Source organism: Marmota marmota, unplaced genomic scaffold (genome assembly GCF_001458135.2).
Source record: "Marmota marmota marmota unplaced genomic scaffold, marMar, whole genome shotgun sequence".
Lineage (NCBI taxonomy): Eukaryota > Metazoa > Chordata > Mammalia > Rodentia > Sciuridae > Marmota > Marmota marmota.
The window spans coordinates 337800-344765 of NW_026000316.1; the positions used below are offsets into that span (position 1 = coordinate 337800).

Sequence of the window (6966 nt, forward strand, 5' to 3'; positions counted from 1 at the left end):
TAGAATGAATTTGGAAGTTCTCCCTCTTTTTCTATTTCCTGAAGTAGCTTGAAAAGTATTGGTATTAGTTCCTCTTTAAAGGTTTTGTAAAACTCTGCTGTATACCCATCCGGTCCTGGGCTTTTCTTAGTTGGTAGTCTTTTGATGGTTTCTTCTATTTCCTCAATTGATATTGGTCTGTTTAGGTTGTCTATATCCTCCTGACTCAATCTGGGCAGATCATATGACTTAAGAAATTTATCGATGCCTTCACTATCTTCTAATTTATTGGAGTATAAGGATTCAAAATAATTTCTGATTATCTTCTGTATTTCTGAAGTGTCTGTTGTGATATTGCCTTTTTCTTCCCGTATGCTAGTAATTTGAGTTCTCTCTTTTCTTCTCTTCGTTAGCATGGCTAAGGGTCTGTCGATTTTATTTATTTTTTCAAAGAACCAACTTTTAGTTTTGTCAATTTTTTTAATTGTTTCTTTTGTTTCGATTTCATTAATTTCAGCTCTGATTTTAATTATTTCTTGCCTTCTACTTCTTTTGCTGTTGTTTTGCTCTTCTTTTTCTAGGATTTTGAGATGAAGTAGAGGCACTGGGTTTGATCCTCAGCACCACATAAGTGTAAATCTAAAACTTAAGAATAAATATTTTTTTTAAAAAACCCTCTGTTTCCCCTGATGTGCAGAATCACAGCTTGTAGAACAGGGGTCCCCTGTGTTTCTCCTTTGCTAGCAAAGCAATAAAACTTCTTTTTCCTTTTTTTCCAAATCTGTCCTCATCATTGGATTGGCATAGGGACAAGGACCAAGCTTTTGATAACAAAGAGACTGCCCTTTTCCTATTATATGTTTTTGACACCTTTTTTTGAAAATCAGTTGTCTTTATGTGTGGATTTATTTCTGGGCTGTTTATTCTACTTCATTGGTTTATGTGTATGTTGTTTTTTTAAGAGAGAGAGAGAATTTTTAATATTTATTTTTCTGTTTTCGGTGGATACAACATCTTTATTTTATTTTATGTGGTGTTGAGGATCGAACTCAGCGCCCCACGCATGCCAGGCGAGCACATTACCGCTTCAGCCACATCCCCAGCCCATGTGTATGTTTTACTGCTGATACTATGCTGTTTTGATTGCTATAGCTTTGCCCGTAGGTTTTAAAATGAGGTAGTCTGATGCCTCTAGATTTCTTCTTTTTGCTCAAGGTTGATTTGTTTATTTGGGGTGTTTCCTGATACCATATGAATTTTAGATATATTTTTTGTTCAAGTATAAAACAATTGGAATTTTTATAGGAATTACATTGGATCTATAAATAAGACTGCTTCAGGTAGAATGAATATTTTGACAATATTGATTCATTTAAGTTCTTAAACATAGGATATATCTCTATTTTCATCTACTTAACTATTTCTATTTATAATATTTAAATGTATGTTTTCTGGTGTACAACTTTCATCTTCTTGATTAAATTATTCCCTACATATTTCACTTATTTTGGTAGCTATTGCAGATGGAAATTTTTTCTTAACTTCAATTTTGGTTAATTCATTGTTTTTGAACAAAGATCCAAAGATAATTCAGTGAAAAAAAGTATTTCCTATACATTGTGGCATATCAACTGGATATTGCATAAATGTAAACTGTGATCATGCCACATTGAAAAGGTAACTCAAAATTAATCTCATAGATCTAATCAAACCCTAAATGTATAAAACTTAAAAAAATAAGAGAAAATCCTCTGTGCTGCCTCAGAACAATAACTTCCACCTCTTCCAACCACACATATTCACTTAACCCCAAGACAGGCTGCTCTGTGAGTGCCCACATTATAGACCCCAGCTCTGTGTCTTCAGTGTGCTTCATACACCATAGTAAGCAAGTAAGTTCACACCTTGGGCCTTGGAACTAAAGTCTCTCCACATGTGCCTATCCTGCAGATACCAGCTTAGCCAGCCCGAGAGCAAGTTGGTGCTCTGGACACTGGATCCATTTCCTAGTTTTCCTTCACTAGCATGGTTACCATAGTGACTCAATGATTGCAGTGAGATCTGGTGCAGACTGAGCATCCATTTTTTTTCTTGTCTGAATAATGTATTGCCATAATAGTTGTCCAGTGCCTCTTTTTGAATTCTCCTTTGCCTTCCAAAATTATTAGTTGACACTTGAATGTATAGTTTTTATTTATAATTTGTTTATTTATAATAAACAGGTATGTATATTAAGGCTTGTATTCTCCCAACGGACAGTGATCTAATGCTGTCCATAACTCCATACAGGCAGTATAAAAAAAAATCAGAGCAAGAGACACATTCTAGATACAAGTCAAAATAATATAGGTTATACATTAACTTAGAGGTTCTTTTGCATTAAATAACTTCAGAAGGTATCTACTCTCTAAGACAGGGAGGATCCTCTGTGGTAGGTATGTGCAGAATTGGGGTATGAGGGTGATGGGCCTGAGTACCACCTACATGCTGAAATCTGACTCCAGGCAGTGATCTCTTCAATAGGCCCCTCACTCCACAAAACATGACAGCAAATTTGTTTTCTAAAAAGTGTGTGTGTGTGTGTGTGTTTTGCTTTTTTTTTTTAACCCATTCAACAGAAACAAAAATTAGATACACAGTGAAATTTACTAGGTGGCATCACCCATCACACTGTCTGTACTATCAAATCCTACTTTAAAGCTCAATATTATTGGTATAAAACTTAAGATGACATCAGGATTCTCAGTTGAATTAAAGGGGAAAATGAAAAATGTTCTGCCAACAACTGAGAACAACTGAACACTGACACAGACCTAAAACACTAAATAATCCTCCCTAAGAGATTAGACAGTAGCAGTGGGGTGAAGCAGACCACCCAGTGTGGGCAAGACATAGTGAAGGATGGCTTTTCCAAGGATACAAAGGTGGTCATCATGTTAGAAAAACTAAAACTTATCTTTCTATCCAGTAGAAAATCCAAATGGACAGATAAGCATTTTTACACAGATAACACAAATAGTAAAAATGGCAAATCAATTGAAGAGGATCATCACTAACATTTTATTTCAGCACTGTGAGATTTTAACAGCATTCTTTACATGACACAACAACCCATGGGTTCTTGTGTTTGCTACAAAGAAGTAGAGTGGTAAAAACTGTTAAGTCATCTTGGAAATAATAAATGACTGGATATAAAATAAGAAAATTCCAAAAAAAAATCTTTGAGTTATATTAGGTTTTTGTTGTTTTTAAGGATATTTATATTTTGCATTAGTTCTGACTGATAAGCTGACAAAACACTTCTCTGTTAGTGAATTCTGTAACATTATAACACAAGGAAAAATACAAATGAATGCAGATCCATCTGGCAAAAATTAACTGCAAAGTAGGTGAACATGAACGTAGCATGAAGATAGCACCAAATATACTTTGCTTTCAAAGTCAACTGTTAACATAAGAGACTAGTTTGTCCTTATTGTTTGTCTCGATTTTGCCATTCATTGTGCACCACCTCTCCGTCCTCCTGACATTTCTCATAGTGAGAAAAGTCTTCAAGGCTTCAGATGGTGTGCTTGAAGGAAGAAATAATTCTCAGCATTTGTTTTGCTTTTACTAGAGGCACCTCCTTTGTCTCTCAGGAGTTTGTGACTGGTTTGTTGTTGTTCCATAGTCTGATGTGCTGGAGCTGGTTATTGGGCACATTTTTGACAAAAATCCACTTCATGTCAAACGTGACCTTCCACTTATCCTGAGACCAGACCACAGCCGTGGTGCCATAGTCCACAGGAAACTTCATCTTGGCCATATCACAGAAATGCCTAGTCTCACTGATGCTGAAAAGCAGGGAAGGTGTTATTCAGGAGCTTGTTGCCATGTTCAGTGTGGCACCAGTTGCGGTACTTGATGCAGTGATGGATGTTGTCCTCTGAATAACTCTTTATGATGAACATGCCCATTTTTAAGGGCTCACTCAAACTATTTAAGGTTGTAGCTGTAGAGGGCCTTCTATTTCTCAAGGACAGGGTGGAAGTCTATACATGGGACAAAATTAATCTGAGTGATTTCAAGAGTGTTACTACTACTTCTAGCCTCCCTGTTCTACTTAAATGCAGTGTTTTTGTTATAAGGGGTGATCCAGCAGGTTTGGGTGGCTGCTGAGGGCTCTGATGCTGTGACTGGGCCAATGGGGGAGTCCTGAGCTGGGAGAATATGGACCACCTGCTGGGGCTGCAGGGTAAACTAGGGGCAGGTGACTGCCAGGAGCTGGGACCTTCAGCACAGGCCCTTTATTATCCTGGGTGCCAGTGTCCATGTGGTTCTTTATAGGTGGAGGAGGCATCACAACCCCTACTACAGGCCCACTTTTTTTTCTTTTTCATTTTAGGCTATGGTTTTGCAGGCTTGTCAGCAATGGCAGCCCAAGAGGTTGGCTTTGAAACTAGCATGTTTACATTTGTCCCACTGCTGCTAGAAAGGATTCCTGTCAGTGCCACATCATTGATAAAGAGCCCACCATCTTGACTTCAGAAGTGGTGACATCCTTGTGCCCCATTCCAGGCTGTTCATCCCAGGTGCCTTGGTAAGTATGTCATTGTGAAAACCTGTCTGTCCATCAACAACCATGCCACTCAGGGAGCTTGGCAGATAAGTATAGCTGCTTCTGTATGTGGAGCTCTGAGTATGCTGCTCTGAGAACTACTTGCCCCTCCTGCTGAGAATATAGGATTTTGAGGGAAGAAACTAAACCTATGTTGACACATGTTGTTCCCCAGGCCCCCTGGCTTCCTAAAAACAGCATCATGCATGGAATGATTGTCTCCATTATGGAGCTGCCCATAGGTGGTGAGGTATGGAATTGGAGGGTCCCCTGCACATCAAGGGGTAACTGTTACCCCAGTTGGACTGTCCAGAAAGGTAGGGCTCAAAGTTTTTGTCATGAACTATATCCTTGTGATGCAAAGAACCATTCTGTAATTTATTATCTTGCCTTTTTGTTCTCTGGGGGTCCACACTACTGGTCCACCTGTTTTATGAACAGTGTGGAAGTTGGGCCTCTCAAGCCCTTCCCTGGGCTTCATCCCAATTCCACCTGGTACAGCTAGTTGCAACAGTAGGCACTGGGTGTGCAGCTGTGAGTGGCCACACTGAAGGAGTGCTGACCCAAATGGCCTGTTTTATTTATTTATAAATATATTTCTCAATGTATTATTTATATTGGTATGACCCAAAGAACAACATTTTTAACAAAGGGTTAGCCTCTGTTATTACTATAATATATACTGATGTTAAAATTATCCAAGCATTGGTCAGTGGAAGGCCTTTCAAATTGGCTTCAATGTCAATTTGACATCTTTCTAGAGCTCCTAGAGCATGTACTTTGCTCTCTAAGCCCAGCTGTAGGAAGGAGGTAATGATCTGAACCTCAAAGTATCACTTTGAGGACTTGAAGAGAAAAAGTCTGAAAATACCTACCTATAATGTGTGGCATCTAGTAGGCCCTCAACAAATATTAGTTCCCAATTCCATCTTTGCCTCCTTCATTCTGTCCGTGCAATACATTTGACATTAACATAATAGCATAAATGTAGAGAGAATACTTGGGAATATAACAGCAAGCAGGGATAAGTCCACATTTCCAATATTTGTGAGCATCAGTGTCACTGCTGGGTATAAGAGGGTAAGGAGATGGAGCTGAGGAAAAGTGTCATTGCACAACTTCAAGTTAACTGGGTAGGAGTAGGCAAGGCATCACCCCAGCCCCATTTTTTTTTTGTATGGTGGTTTCAAAAATAGTCTTTGTCTTTCAAGAGTACATCTGAGGAAGGTATGGACTGTACACCACAGAACCAATAACTCATAGATAAGAACCAAGTGAGATGTAGAGTCTCATAGGCTACTGGAGCAAGAATGAAATGATCATAACCTCATCACTAGGACACTAAGAAGGTGACTAACTTTCCACCAGTCTTATCTATGAAACAGGATAATAACACCTACAACCTCCTGATGAGCAGGCATGCTTTAGGTTTTAATTGTGATCCCATGTAAGAAAGCAATCTTCATTCTCAAATGGAGAGAAGGATCAGTGCAATTTGGGTTAATTACAATAACAGGCATGCCAGGTATCCTGGAATTCTGCATGACTGTCTGGTATGGTTTGGATATGAACTCTCCCGCAAAGATTAATGTGTTGAAAGCTTGCTCCCCAGTACAGCAATATTTAAAGGTGGAACTTTTGGAAAGTGATTGGATCATGATAGCTTTGACCTTATCAATGGATTAATTCACTGATTGATTAATAATTTGATGGCATTATGGGGAGGTGGTAGAAATTTTAGGAGATGGGGCCTAGTTGGAAGAAGTAGGTCACTGGGAACATGCCCTGGAAGGACATTTCTTTTCCTGGCCTCTCCTTCTCTCTCTCTCTCCCTCCCTCCCTCCCTTCCACCCCCCAGAGCCCCACTATCTCAGCACGGTGCCCCCGTGGTGAGGCAGAGTGGAAATACCATCCGAGTCACGAGAGCCTCGTTAATGGCTCTCCTGACACCTGCTTCCAGTGACTCACGTCGCAAAGTAAGTTTTTTAACTAATTAGCTCTACCTTCCCAGGCCCGGGGGATGTCACCATGATCAGCCGCTGCCATCCCCAGGATAGCACCTCAGATTTATGGGATGACCTTTTTCCCCCTTGAATGTATCAGTGAGGTACAGAGGCCATTGGAAATGCCAAGCAGATGGTATCAGAGGGAGCCCTGCGCCAGCAGCCAGGAGGACACGCGCATGGGTGCAGGAGGGAGCCCTAAAGGGAGCAATGCTGGGAGGGAGGGCTCATGTCCCCCAAGAGCCCAGAGCTGGGGGTTTGGAGAAGAGACTGGGGTCACAGTGGTCAGGATTTCTGACCTCATCTTGTAGATTCTGCTCTGTCCTCATGACCAAGGCCAAGGTGTGGATCAGCGGCCATTCCAGACCTCAGCTCGGGCAGACGGGC

The 6966-nt window shown here is 40.2% G+C and overlaps 2 pseudogenes; both read right to left on the minus strand.

Moving 5' to 3' along the window:
* Nucleotides 1–3152: 3152 nt before the first annotated feature.
* LOC125614484 lies at nucleotides 3153–3935 on the minus strand (annotated as a pseudogene).
* LOC107156215 lies at nucleotides 3924–5007 on the minus strand (annotated as a pseudogene).
* Between the last annotated feature and the right edge of the window lie 1959 nt (nucleotides 5008–6966).